The sequence below is a fragment of the Suncus etruscus genome, chromosome 5, assembly GCF_024139225.1.
Source record: "Suncus etruscus isolate mSunEtr1 chromosome 5, mSunEtr1.pri.cur, whole genome shotgun sequence".
Lineage (NCBI taxonomy): Eukaryota > Metazoa > Chordata > Mammalia > Eulipotyphla > Soricidae > Suncus > Suncus etruscus.
In genome coordinates this window covers 58,014,320-58,026,612 of record NC_064852.1, presented here as the reverse complement: position 1 = coordinate 58,026,612, position 12,293 = coordinate 58,014,320, and the positions used below count along the sequence as shown (strand labels likewise).

The following is a 12,293-nucleotide window of genomic DNA, read 5'->3' as shown; positions in this document are numbered from 1 at the left end:
CTTCAAGGGTGGAGAAACCCTGTATCTCTTAGGCCAAGGGAATTCCTTTTCGAATGACCCCAATATTTACTGTGCCTGTGAAGGAGGGAAGAAAAAAGAAAGAAAAAAGGCAAAAAGCACAAAACAAATTTTTTATTTATTTATCTAGTTTTTGTCGGTTTCTTTGTTTTGTTGTGGTTATTGAAGTTGTTGTCTCTATTTAAATTTTTTTTCTTTTCTTTTCTTCCTTTATGTGCTCTGCCATGTTTTTTATCTCAAGACCATGGCTTTTATGTGGTGCTTATCTTTATTGTTGGATTGCTCACTGGATATTTTATTTGACACTTCTTTTTGTACTGTTGTGGTGTTTCACCTTCTTTTTCCCCTTTATCTCTCAAACCTAGGATGAGAGCCTCCAGAAGGACTCTGCCCATTTTTGGCGTATTTGATTTTTTTTCCCCCAGTTTATTACCTTTCTCTTCTTAAAACAAAACCACATAACTTGAACTATCTAATCCCGCCTCCCAATTAGAGCGGGGAAAAAAGGGAGGTACCAAGATCAAACAGGTGTAGGACCACTAAGTAGTAAGCTAGGCACAGAGGGGACCACTTACTCTAGCAGCCCTAGGGTGAGGGAAGAGGATATGGGAGGTAGGACGGGAGCGGAGGTGGAGGGAGGACCATTCGATGATGGGAATTCCCCTGATTTTATGTTAATATGTACTTAAAATAATATTGTCAATGATATGTAAGCCACTATGATTAAAATGAAAATTATATTAAAAAATCTTAGAGCCAAATTCAATGGCAAAACTGATAAATTAGTACATCCTAGGTGCTTGAGAATATCTATTCTTATTTCTTTTAAAGTGTGAGCTCTACTGTTATTTTAAACTTGGTTCTCCCACATTATATGGTATTTTCTATGAGCACTCACATTCTTTCACAAGAAGAATAAAAATTGAGAAGGTATCAGACATGTGTAACTGAGAAGTACTGACCTATGATCTACCCTGAAGAGTCTCCAAAAGAAAATAAACTTCTGCCCTGCAGGTCAGACTGGAGATACTTTCCAGGATCTCATTCAACTCCCAGACATGTTCTGATTTCCTCTGTAATGAGATATTTGGGCAACTTGAAGACTGACTACTCAGGTCAAGATTACAGACTCAAGCAGTTCTTGGTATATAGCTTTACCAGGAAGCCCTTTCCAGGTTCCGGGAGATTTCCCATTGGCAATGAGTGTGGAAGACCCACTTGCAGAAGATAATTGGAGCAGGAGATTCTAAATTCTGCCCTTGGAGCATGTTCTTTTAAAAGGAAACTACTCCAAAGTTGTTTTGCAATAAAGTTAATTTTTTTTTGTTCAACTACTATGTGTCAGCTATACAAATCAGGAACGCAAATACAAATAAAGACACAATCCCTCTAAGAAGAAATAAGGGAAAAAGCAAGTGTTGATATTTGTAGTTTAGAGTGCTTTCTGGGATGAGAACTGAGTAAGAAGCATAAAATTTGGCAGAGAAAATGAGAAAAGAGGCCGTGGTAGATTTGCTAGAAGCCAACGATCAGAAATCAGACCACTATTCAGATTAAATGTCTCTTCTGATGTTTACAAAACATGTGATCCAGGACATGTTATTTAATCTAACTATGTCTAATTCCCTCCTAGCATCAAAATATTTATAGAACTTTTATCACTAAATTTTTGAGAGAATTCAAGTGAACTAACACAGGGGAAGCACTTGAAATCGTTCCTAGAAAATAGAATGTGGTATGCTAGATGGAGTGACCCTTTCATTCTCTTTTACAGAAATCCCTTTGAAAGAAAAAAAATGGTGAGGAGTCCAATTAGTTGACAGCCAAACACTCTAGTAAATTACCCAATGATGTGCTTAGACGAAGACCTCTGAAATGATTCTTTCTCTACCAACTCCTTTGAACATATGTCTAAGAGTTTCGAGGAATCAACCCTATATTCAATACTCAGCTTCATTAAAGTGTTTTATGCCATTAGAATTAATTCAAAGATTTTTTAAAAATTAACCCACATAATTGATTTTTTTATCCCTGATAGTGAAGATTTTCACCTTTTTCTCTGTGAATTCAGCTTTAGGTCTTTCAGCCTTAATTTTGCCTCAAATATTTATTTATTTTATTTAACTTACTTAAGAAAATGCATCACAGAGTTGACATAATTGATCACAACACAATTGTTTCCAGATAAGTGAGACCAGTTAATTTTGTGTGTCATCCTTGCGCAGGGGCCATGCTAATCTTCTCTGTATCATTCCAATTTTAGTATATGTGCTGCCAAAACAAGCACAAGCAGTTATTTTTTTTAATAAAAGGAAGATAAGAAAAAAAGTACAGTGACAAGAAATTTGTGAAAATTACTGTACCTCTGATAAGGTCATTAAGACATTGGCAGATTTTTGGCAGAAGACATTGGCAGTAAGCTCTTATTGCTGACCATTATTTATTTCATTTGTTTCTGAATATTAAATGACCTTAGTTACACATCAGCATCTAAGTTTGTGTGTTCCTATGGGGATGACAGCATTAAATAAATTAAGTTGTCCAGGAATTGAGAGCATTAATACTGATAGTGTAGCTTTGTGGGGTGTGTTCTCAACTGTCAGGCCACCCAGAAGTAGGTAGATGCAGGGATGAGAATAGGGAGGGTGCTCATACCCACTCCAAAAAAGCCCTAGTAATATCAGCATAGTGGCATGTCTAGAGTTTGGTCAGATATATGTCTCTTCAGAGAATCATAGAAGAGTGGTGAAGAAGAGCCATAGGCAAAGTGACTATTATGGATGGTGGATGCAGCAGGCATAGCTTTGGCAGGACAGGAACTTGGCCTGCCCTCTTCTCTTGAGATTTCTTGCTATTAGCTGCATGGCTGGTGTATCCATGATTTTTCATGGCTTTATTCACCTCTTTTTTGAGAAAAGAGCCAATCTATGTAGTTGGTCTGGTGTGAACATAGCCTGCCTCAAATATTATAAGGGTATCCTAGCACCCTCAGGCATCTCTTACAGCAATAACAATTGGATAGAGAAAATGAACACAAAATAAAAATGTTTCTACTTTCTAAATTTTTCCATGGCTAGACCCATTTTTCCATAGGTCAAAACTTCACAAGAATGAGGGAAGCAGAAAGCCTGTATAGAGTACAGGATGGTGTGGGGTGGGGAGGAGGGAGATTTGGGACATTGATGATGAGATTGTTGCACTGGTGAAGGGAATATTCTTTACATGACTGAAACCCAACTACAATCATATTTGTAATCAAGATGTTTAAATAAAGATATTAAAAAATATTTTAAAAAGTTCAAAAAAACTTCACAAGCAAAGCATTTTCTGGAAATCTTGATGGAGAGTATTTATGGAATACCTTGACATATCTTGAAAAGAGACCCCAAAATCATAATGTCTAAGCATAGCCATTTCATTACTAGAAATAATAAATTCTCAGAGTTAAAGTAGATTGATAGATACATAAATATATATATGTACATAGAAATAGATGTATACATCTATATATAAATAGATGGTAGGAAATTACATAAAGAAGTAATATAAACCTTTAAGTGTGAAGAAACTTGTATGCCCCTACATATGTTTCATAATCCAAAATTTACTGCCTGACATTTTACATTGATAGCCTTTCACTTATGTCATATCCTATTTAGTTTTATGGTTTGGTTTTAGTGAAGCAAAATAGCATTTTTAAGAACTGAAAATAAATGTGAGGGGAGAGAAAGAGAAAGAGATAGAGAGATGTGCTCAAGAGCAAATAGGCATCTCAGAGTGAAAAGACAGAAAAAAGGCTCATGGGGAGTTATATTCAATTTTTCTATATGTTAAATGCTTGAATAAAACATTAATTAATTAAAAAATCAAATACTTTTAAGAGTGGTAGTTCAGTGGGTATCTAAAACCTCAGAAGAACAGAAAATCAAGTTGCTTTCTGCTTAATGGAACAAGGACGATATGCCATGGGGCCTGCAAAGCATTCTCAAAATGTCAACCAGCAGAGAAAGGGGTCAAGATATTGAAGCCAAATCTTCAATTTTTAATTAATATATTTAAGCATCATAATTAAGCCAAATTTTCTATCCTCGAAATTTTTCTGAAAGTTGATCCTAGATTTCTGCCTTGTCCAAAGAGTAGTCCTCTAACTTAATGGTAAGGTCAGGAAAAGATTTACCAATCACTCCTTGCTTCCATCGTTTTAAGTGAAATTACAGAGAAGTGTGATGTCGGTAGATGTGCTTCAAATAAGACTGTTAAGGTTTGGCCAGTAAACTTTCTAATTGCAACGTGAAATAAATGGAAAGTGACTTATGGTTGTTAGTTAGATTGTTTTGAGCTGCTCAAACTTCAAGAAAATGTTTGAGAATGAAAGTACCCCCAAAACCAGCACTGTCACAGTTATTTCAAATACAACACAGTCAGCCAAATCAATCAGGATAAAAAACTGGCTAAAAGCCACGCTCTAGTCAATCCTGGAAGAGAAAACTATGGGGACATATGTTCCCTTAAAAATGGAAAATTGTAATTCATTTTCAAAGTAATCATTTCTAGTGTCTGTCCCAACTTTTTATGCCTCTCTAAACTTCCTGGGTATATTTACAGCGCAAAACTTTCCTTCTGTAGATGTGTTCATGCTGCGTTTTATTTGCATTGCAGAATATCACTGTGGCCCTCCCAGTCCTTATAAATTAAGTTTATTTTGAGACAAGAGGAATGGAACAGAAGTAGTCCCTGCTGTGACTTAATGTTGTAAGAGTTTATTTCTTTGTTTATCTTGAGAAACTATATTGATGAGGCAGGCAAGAGAAGGAAAAGAAAAAGATAAAAAACTTCCCCCATCCTAGGCCTGTTTTCACTCTCATTTTTTAAAAGTAAATGTATCCAAATAATCTCCTTCCAGATGTACTCAAATCATATAGGGACACTGAGTAATTGAGAAGTAAGATTTCCATCTGCTCTATCAATTAAAAGGCAAAAGGTGGAAAGACAGGAAAAATGATGAAATTAGCATTGCCTGTGAGCACTATGAGCAAATGAGTAATTTATGTGCTCCAGAAGTTGAATGAGCTGGGTGCAACTGACAACTGCAGCTATTCAGAGCACCTGCATTCCCCAAAGCCCTCTCCATAAACATGGCCAGACTTCCATGTTCCTCAACACCTTCCACTGACTGTCATGTCTGCTTTTCCCTATTCCCATTAGCCAGCATATATTCCTGTACATTTATTAAACCTGTATTTGGATTTTCTGATACCATGGTCTTCACTTTACACTTAACACATAACTGTGACCCCGTGAAATTTTTGCAGTCACCTCATTGTTGCCCTGAACATTTTTAAATCCCATACCCTATTAACTTTTATAGATGTCTGCTTGGAAAAATTAGCAATTTTAAGCTAAATTGGTAATTTTTTAAAGAGAGGACTCTGGTTTTTCATTGCTTGTATTTTCCAGATAGACTTCTATAGTCTTGCATATAACAACTAAAAGTACAGAATAAACCTAATTAGAAAAAATATTCAAATATATATTTTAATAAGGATGAGAGAAGATGTTTTTAAGCTATGAATGTAGTTCAGTGGTTGATCATACCTTGCACATGTAAGGCCCTGGGCATGAGTCCTTGGCACCACAAAAATTAGATTAAAAAAAGACTGGGGATATGGTTTATGTGGCAATGCTCATGTCTTGCTGTTTGAGGTCCTGCTTTGATCCATGGAGCCAATATCTCCTAACCTCTAGTGCTATAATCAAGCATGGAGGTTCTTGTGCTCAGATAGTCGAGACAGGGAGCAGAGGAACAGAGATAAGATGACAAAAAACAGTTAAAATTTTATTTGAGGAAAACTAAGGAGAAACAGGAAGTTGAAGCCTGGGGTAACCTTAAGCAGGGTGCCTGAGGACAATGTAAAACCTTTTTTCATACTCTCTTAACTAGGGGTATACGTAAGCAATCTTTTTTTTTTAATTTATTTAAACACCTTAATTACATACATGATTGTGTTTGGGTTTCAGTCATGTAAAGAACACCACCCATCACCAGTGCAACATTCCCATCACCAATGTCCCAAGTCTCCCTCGCCCCACCCGACCCCCGCCTGTACTCTAGACAGGCTCTCCATTTTCCTCATACATTCTCATTATTAGGACAGTTCAAAATGTAGTTATTTCCCTAACTAAACTCATCACTCTTTGTGGTGAGCTTCCTGAGGTGAGCTGGAACTTCCAGCTCTTTTCTCTTTTGTGTCTGAAAATTATTATTACAAGGGGGTCTTTCATTTTTCTTAAAACCCATAGATGAGTGAGACCATTCTGCGTTTTTCTCTCTCTCTCTCTGACTTATTTCACTCAGCATAATAGATTCCATGTACATCCATGTATAAGAAAATTTCATGACTTCATCTCTCCTGACAGCTGCATAATATTCCATTGTGTATATGTACCACAGTTTCTTTAGCCATTCGTCTGTTGAAGGGCATCTTGGTTGTTTCCAGAGTCTTGCTATGGTAAATAGAGCTGCAATGAATATAGGTGTAAGGAAGGGGTTTTTGTATTGTATTTTTGTGTTCCTAGGGTATATTCCTAGGAGTGGTATAGCTGGATCGTATGGGAGCTCGATTTCCAGTTTTTGGAGGAATCTCCATATCGCTTTCCATAAAGGTTGAACTAGACAGCATTCCCACCAGCAGTGGATAAGAGTTCCTTTCTCTCCACATCCCCACCAACACTGTTTATTCTCATTCTTTGTGATGTGTGCCATTCTCTGGGGTGTGAGGTGGTATCTCATCGTTGTTTTGATTTGCATCTCCCTGATGATTAGTGATGTGGAACATTTTTTCATGTGTCTTTTGGCCATGTGTATTTCTTCTTTGTCAAAGTGTCTGTTCATTTCTTCTCCCCATTTTTTGATGGGGTTAGATGTTTTTTTCTTGTAAAGTTCTGTCAGTGCCTTGTATATTTTGGAGATTAGCCCCTTATCTGATGGGTATTGGGTGAATAGTTTCTCCCACTCAGTGGGTGGCTCTTGTATCCTGGGCACTATTTCCTTTGAGGTGCAGAAGCTTCTCAGCTTAATATATTCCCATCTGTTAATCTCTGCTTTCACTTGCTTGGAGAGTGCAATTTCCTCCTTGAAGATGCCTGTAATGTCCTGGAGTGTTTTGCCTATGTGCTGTTCTATATACCTTATGGTTTGGGGGCTGATATCGAGGCCTTTAATCATTTGGATTTTACCTTTGTACATGATGTTAGCTGGGGGTCTAAGTTTAATTTTTTGCAAGTGGCTATCCAATTGTGCCAACACCACTTGTTGAAGATGCTTTCCCTGCTCCATTTAGGATTTCCTGCTCCTTTATCAAAAATTAGGTGGTTGTATCTCTGGGGAACATTTTCTGAGTATTCAAGCCTATTCCACTGATCTGAGGACCTATCCTTATTCCAATACCATGCTGTTTTGATAACTGTTGCTTTGTAGTACAGTTTAAAGTTGGGAAAAGTAATTCCTCCCATATTCCTTTTCCCAATGATTGCTTTAGCTATTCGAGGGTGTTTATTGTTCCAAATGAATTTCAAAAGTGTCTGATCCACTTCTTTGAAGAATGTCATGGGTATCTTTAGAGGGATGGCATTAAATCTGTATAATGCCTTGGGGAGTATTGACATTTTGATGATGTTAATCCTGCCAATCCATGAGCAGGGTATGCGTTTCCATTTCCGTGTGTCCTCTCTTATTTCTTGGAGCAGAGTTTTATAGTTTTCTTTGTATAGGTCCTTCACATATTTAGTCAAGTTGATTCCAAGATACTTGAGTTTGTGTGGTACTATTGTGAATGGGGTTGTTTTCTTAATGTCCATTTCATCCTTATTACTATTGGTATATAGAAAGGCCATTGATTTTTGTGTGTTAATTTTGTAGCCTGCCACCTTGCTATATGAGTCTATTGTTTCTAGAAGCTTTTTGATAGAGTCTTTAGGGTTTTCTAAGTAGAGTATCATGTCATCTGCAAACAGTGAGAGCTTGACTTCTTCCTTTCCTATCTGGATTCCCTTGATATCCTTTTCTTGCCTAATCGCTATAGCAAGTACTTCCAGTGCTATGTTGAATAGGAGTGGTGAGAGAGGACAGCCTTGTCTTGTGCCAGAATTTAGAGGGAAGGCTTTCAGTTTTTCTCCATTGAGGATAATATTTGCCTCTGGCTTGTGGTAGATGGCCTTCACTATATTGAGAAAGGTTCCCTCCATTCCCATCTTGCTGAGAGTTTTGATCAAGAATGGGTGTTGGACCTTATCAAATGCTTTCTCTGCATCTATTGATATGATCATGTGGTTTTTATTTTTCTTGTTATTGATGTTGTGTATTATGTTGATAGATTTACGGATGTTAAACCAGCCTTGCATTCCTGGGATGAAACCTACTTGATCGTAGTGGATGATCTTCTTAACGAGGCATTGAATCCTATTTGCCAGGATTTTGTTGAGGATCTTTGCATCTGCATTCATCAGTGATATTGGTCTGTAATTTTCTTTTTTGGTAGCGTCTCTGTCTGGTTTAGGTATCAAGGTGATGTTGGTTTCATAAAAGCTATTTGGAAGTGTTTCTGTTTGTTCAATTTCATGAAAGAGTCTTGCCAAGATTGGCAGTAGTTCCTCTGGGAAAGTTTGATAGAATTCATTAGTGAATCCATCTGGACCTGGGCTTTTGTTTTTCGGCAGACATTTGATTACTGTTTTAATTTCATCAATGGTGATGGGGGTGTTTAGATATGCTACATCCTCTTCCTTCAACCGTGGAAGATTATAAGAGTCCAAGAATTTATCCATTTCTTCCAGGTTCTCATTTTTAGTGGCGTAGAGTTTTTCAAAGTAGTTTCTGATTACCCTTTGAATCTCTGTCATATCAGTAGTGATCTCTCCTTTTTCATTCCTAATACGAGTTATCAAGTTTCTCTCTCTCTCTTTCTTTGTTAGGTTTGCCAGTGGTCTATCAATCTTGTTTATTTTTTCAAAGAACCAACTTCTGCTTTCGTTGATCTTTCGGATTGTTTTTTGAGTTTCCACTTCGTTGATTTCTGCTCTCAGCTTTGTTATTTCCTTCTGTCTTCCTATTCTTGGGTCCTTTTGTTGAGCATTTTCTAGTTCTATTAGCTGTGTCATTAAGCTACTCAGGTAAGCTCCTTCTTCCTTCCTGATGTGTGCTTGCAAAGCTATAAATTTTCCTCTCAGTACTGCTTTTGCTGTGTCCCATAAGTTCTGAGAGTTTGTGTCTTGATTGTCATTTGTTTCCAGGAACCTTTTTATTTCCTCCTTGATTTCATCTCGGACCCACTAGTTATTGAGCATGAGGCTGTTTAACTTCCAGGTGTTGAAGTGTTTCTTCTGAGTCCCTTTGGAGTTCACAAATAATTTCAGAGCCTTGTGGTCAGCGAAGGTAGTCTGCAAAATTTCTATCCTCTTGATCTTATGGAGGTATGTTTTATGTGCCAGCATGTAGTCTATCCTGGAGAATGTCCCATGTACATTGGAGAAGAATGTGTATCCAGGTTTCTGGGGATGGAGTGTCCTATATATATCCACTAGGCCTCTTTCTTCCATTTCTCTCCTCAGGTCTAGTATATTCTTGTTGGGTTTCAGTCTGGTTGACCTGTCCAGTGTTGACAAAGCCGTGTTAAGGTCCCCCACAATTATTGTGTTGTTGTTGATATTATTTTTCAGATTTGTCAACAGTTGTATTAAATATTTTGCTGGCCCCTCATTTGGTGCATATATGTTTAGGAGAGTGAATTCTTCCTGCTCTACGTACCCCTTGATTAATATAAAATGTCCGTCTTTGTCCCTTACAACCTTCCTGAGTATAAAGTTTGCATTATCTGATATTAGTATGACCACTCCAGTTTTTTTATGGGTGTTGTTTGCTTGGATAATTTTTCTCCAGCCTTTTATTTTGAGTCTATGTTTGTTCTGACTATTCAGGTGCGTTTCTTGTAGGCAGCAGAAGGTTGGATTGAGTTTTTTGATCCATTTAGCCACTCTGTGTCTCTTAACTGGTGCATTTAGTCCATTGACGTTGAGAGAAAGAATTGTCCTGGGATTTAACGCCATCTTTATTTCAAAATTTGGTGTGTCTTTTGGGTAGTCTTGTCTTAGATTAGGTCTTTCAGTTTTTCTCTTAAGACTGGTTTTGTGTCTGTGAAGTTTCTGAGCTGTTTTTTGTCTGTGAAACCATGTATTCTTCCATCAAACCGGAAAGTGAGTTTTGCTGGGTATAGTATTCTGGGTGAAGCATTCATTTCATTCAATCTTGTCACAATATCCCACCACTGCTTTCTGGCATTGAGTGTTTCTGGTGACAGGTCTGCTGTAAATCTCAGGGAAGCTTGCTTGAACGTGATTTCCCCTTTTGATCTTGCTGTTTTCAGAATTCTGTCTCTATCTGTGGGATTTGTCATTGTGACTAGGATGTGTCTTGGGGTGGTCTTTCTGGGGTCTCTTTTGGTTGGTACTCTTCGGGCATGCAGGATTTGATCACATATATTCTTTAGCTCTGGAAGTTTCTCTTTAATGATGTTCTTGACCATTGATTCTTCCTGGAAATTTTCTTCCTGGGTCTCTGGGACTCCAATGATTCTTAAGTTGTTTCTGTTGATCTTATCATAGACTTCTATTTTCGTCTGTTCCCATTCTTTGACTAATTTTTCCATTGTCTGCTCATTTGCTTTAAGTTTTTTGTCCAATCTCTCCTGCTGTATGGAATTGTTATGTATCTCATCTTCCACAGCACCAAGTCTATTCTCAGCTTCTGATACCCTGTCCCAGAGCTTATCCATTTTGTCATTCACTTCGTTTACTGACTTTTTCAGTCCTGTTAGTTGACATGTTATTTCAGTTTGGAGTTTTGTGATTTCTGCCTTCATATTTTCTTGGTTCTTATTAGTGTTCTGTTCAACTCGATCCATGGTTTCTTGGAGTCTGTTGAGCATCTTCCATATTGCTAGTCTAAAGTCCTTATCTGAGAGGTTGATTAGTTGGTCAGTCATTGTCTGGTCCTCAGAATTGTCATCTTCATTCTCTATGTCTGATGCTGGCCTGCGTTGTTTCCCCATTGTCACACTTGTATTGTGGGTTTTTCTACGTGTTGTGGTGGTATTCATTGTCTATATGATGTAGGCAGCACACTCCTCTGGCTCCTCCCTTTCTGGATGGGCTGACTTGCCTCTAAGGGAGGGGAGTCCTCCGTGGATGAAGCCTCACACTGGGTCAAATCTTAGGCCCGAGCATGCAACAGAGAAGACAGTCCAGAGAGAAATGTTTGCTTCTGTGATATAGCGCCGTTCTTAGTGTGATTTTTCCTTCTTGTTGCAATGGAGTTCTTTCCTTAGAAAGAGTGCACGGCCGCATAACGAAGCGGAGCGGCCGTGCTCCTCTGGAGCCTCTTTTTGTCCCACTCGCAAGAGTTTCACGCAAGAGGACAGTAGACAGACATAGACAGGTCACACTCACAGTCTTTCACAGTTGAGCCCCACTGGGCCGGTGTACTTTCGCGGATTTTCCCCGCCTGGTGTCACACACAGGGAGCCGGCTTTTGCAAAGCTTAGCCGGTTTTTATGCTCTGAAGTCCCTCCCTGAAAATCATACGTAAGCATTCTGCAATGAGTTAAAGACACATGAAATAGTAAGATAAAGAGGTTGGGGAAGTCCAGGGCATTTAAGAGGATTGTCTTTTGTTTACAGGATGCATATCTTAAACACATTTTGGGGAATTTTCTAAGGCCATTCTCTTTCTAGTTTCACCCTACTATCTATTTCTATCCCTCCTTCCTGGCTCTATATGACTATATTGCTTCACCCCTTGGGATAACAACAAAAACAAACAATGATATAAAAAAGGAGGGGGCCTGAGTGATAGCACTGTGGGTAGGGCACTTGCCTTCACACAGCTGATGCAAATTCAATGCCCAGAATCCCATATGGTTGGTCCTGTAAGCACTGCCAAGAGTAAATGCTGAATGCAGAGCCAGGATAACCTGAACATGAATGGTGTGGCCCCAAAACAAGAAAACAAGTAAGATTTTCTGCTTTACTGAATGCTTGTCCTTGTTTCTAAAGTCTAATTCACTGTGTTGTACTAGATTGTTACACTAAAAAGAGGCATTTTGAGTGACCTCTCTGTTTCTTTTCATTATGGAGAAATCATCTAATCAGATGCCTTTTGCCTTGTCAAGGGTAGAGGTTCTTCAGTTAAAGAATAAGTTTCTGTGGCTAATATAATATATATT

At 38.1% G+C, this 12,293-nt stretch overlaps 1 non-coding gene across 1 annotated transcript; it reads right to left on the bottom strand.

Annotated features, from left to right (window-relative positions):
* Positions 1-2,198: 2,198 nt before the first annotated feature.
* Positions 2,199-2,305, bottom strand: LOC126010673 (U6 spliceosomal RNA). The gene has a single exon (XR_007496689.1). It is a non-coding gene; the product is annotated as a U6 spliceosomal RNA (small nuclear RNA).
* Positions 2,306-12,293: the final 9,988 nt, after the last annotated feature.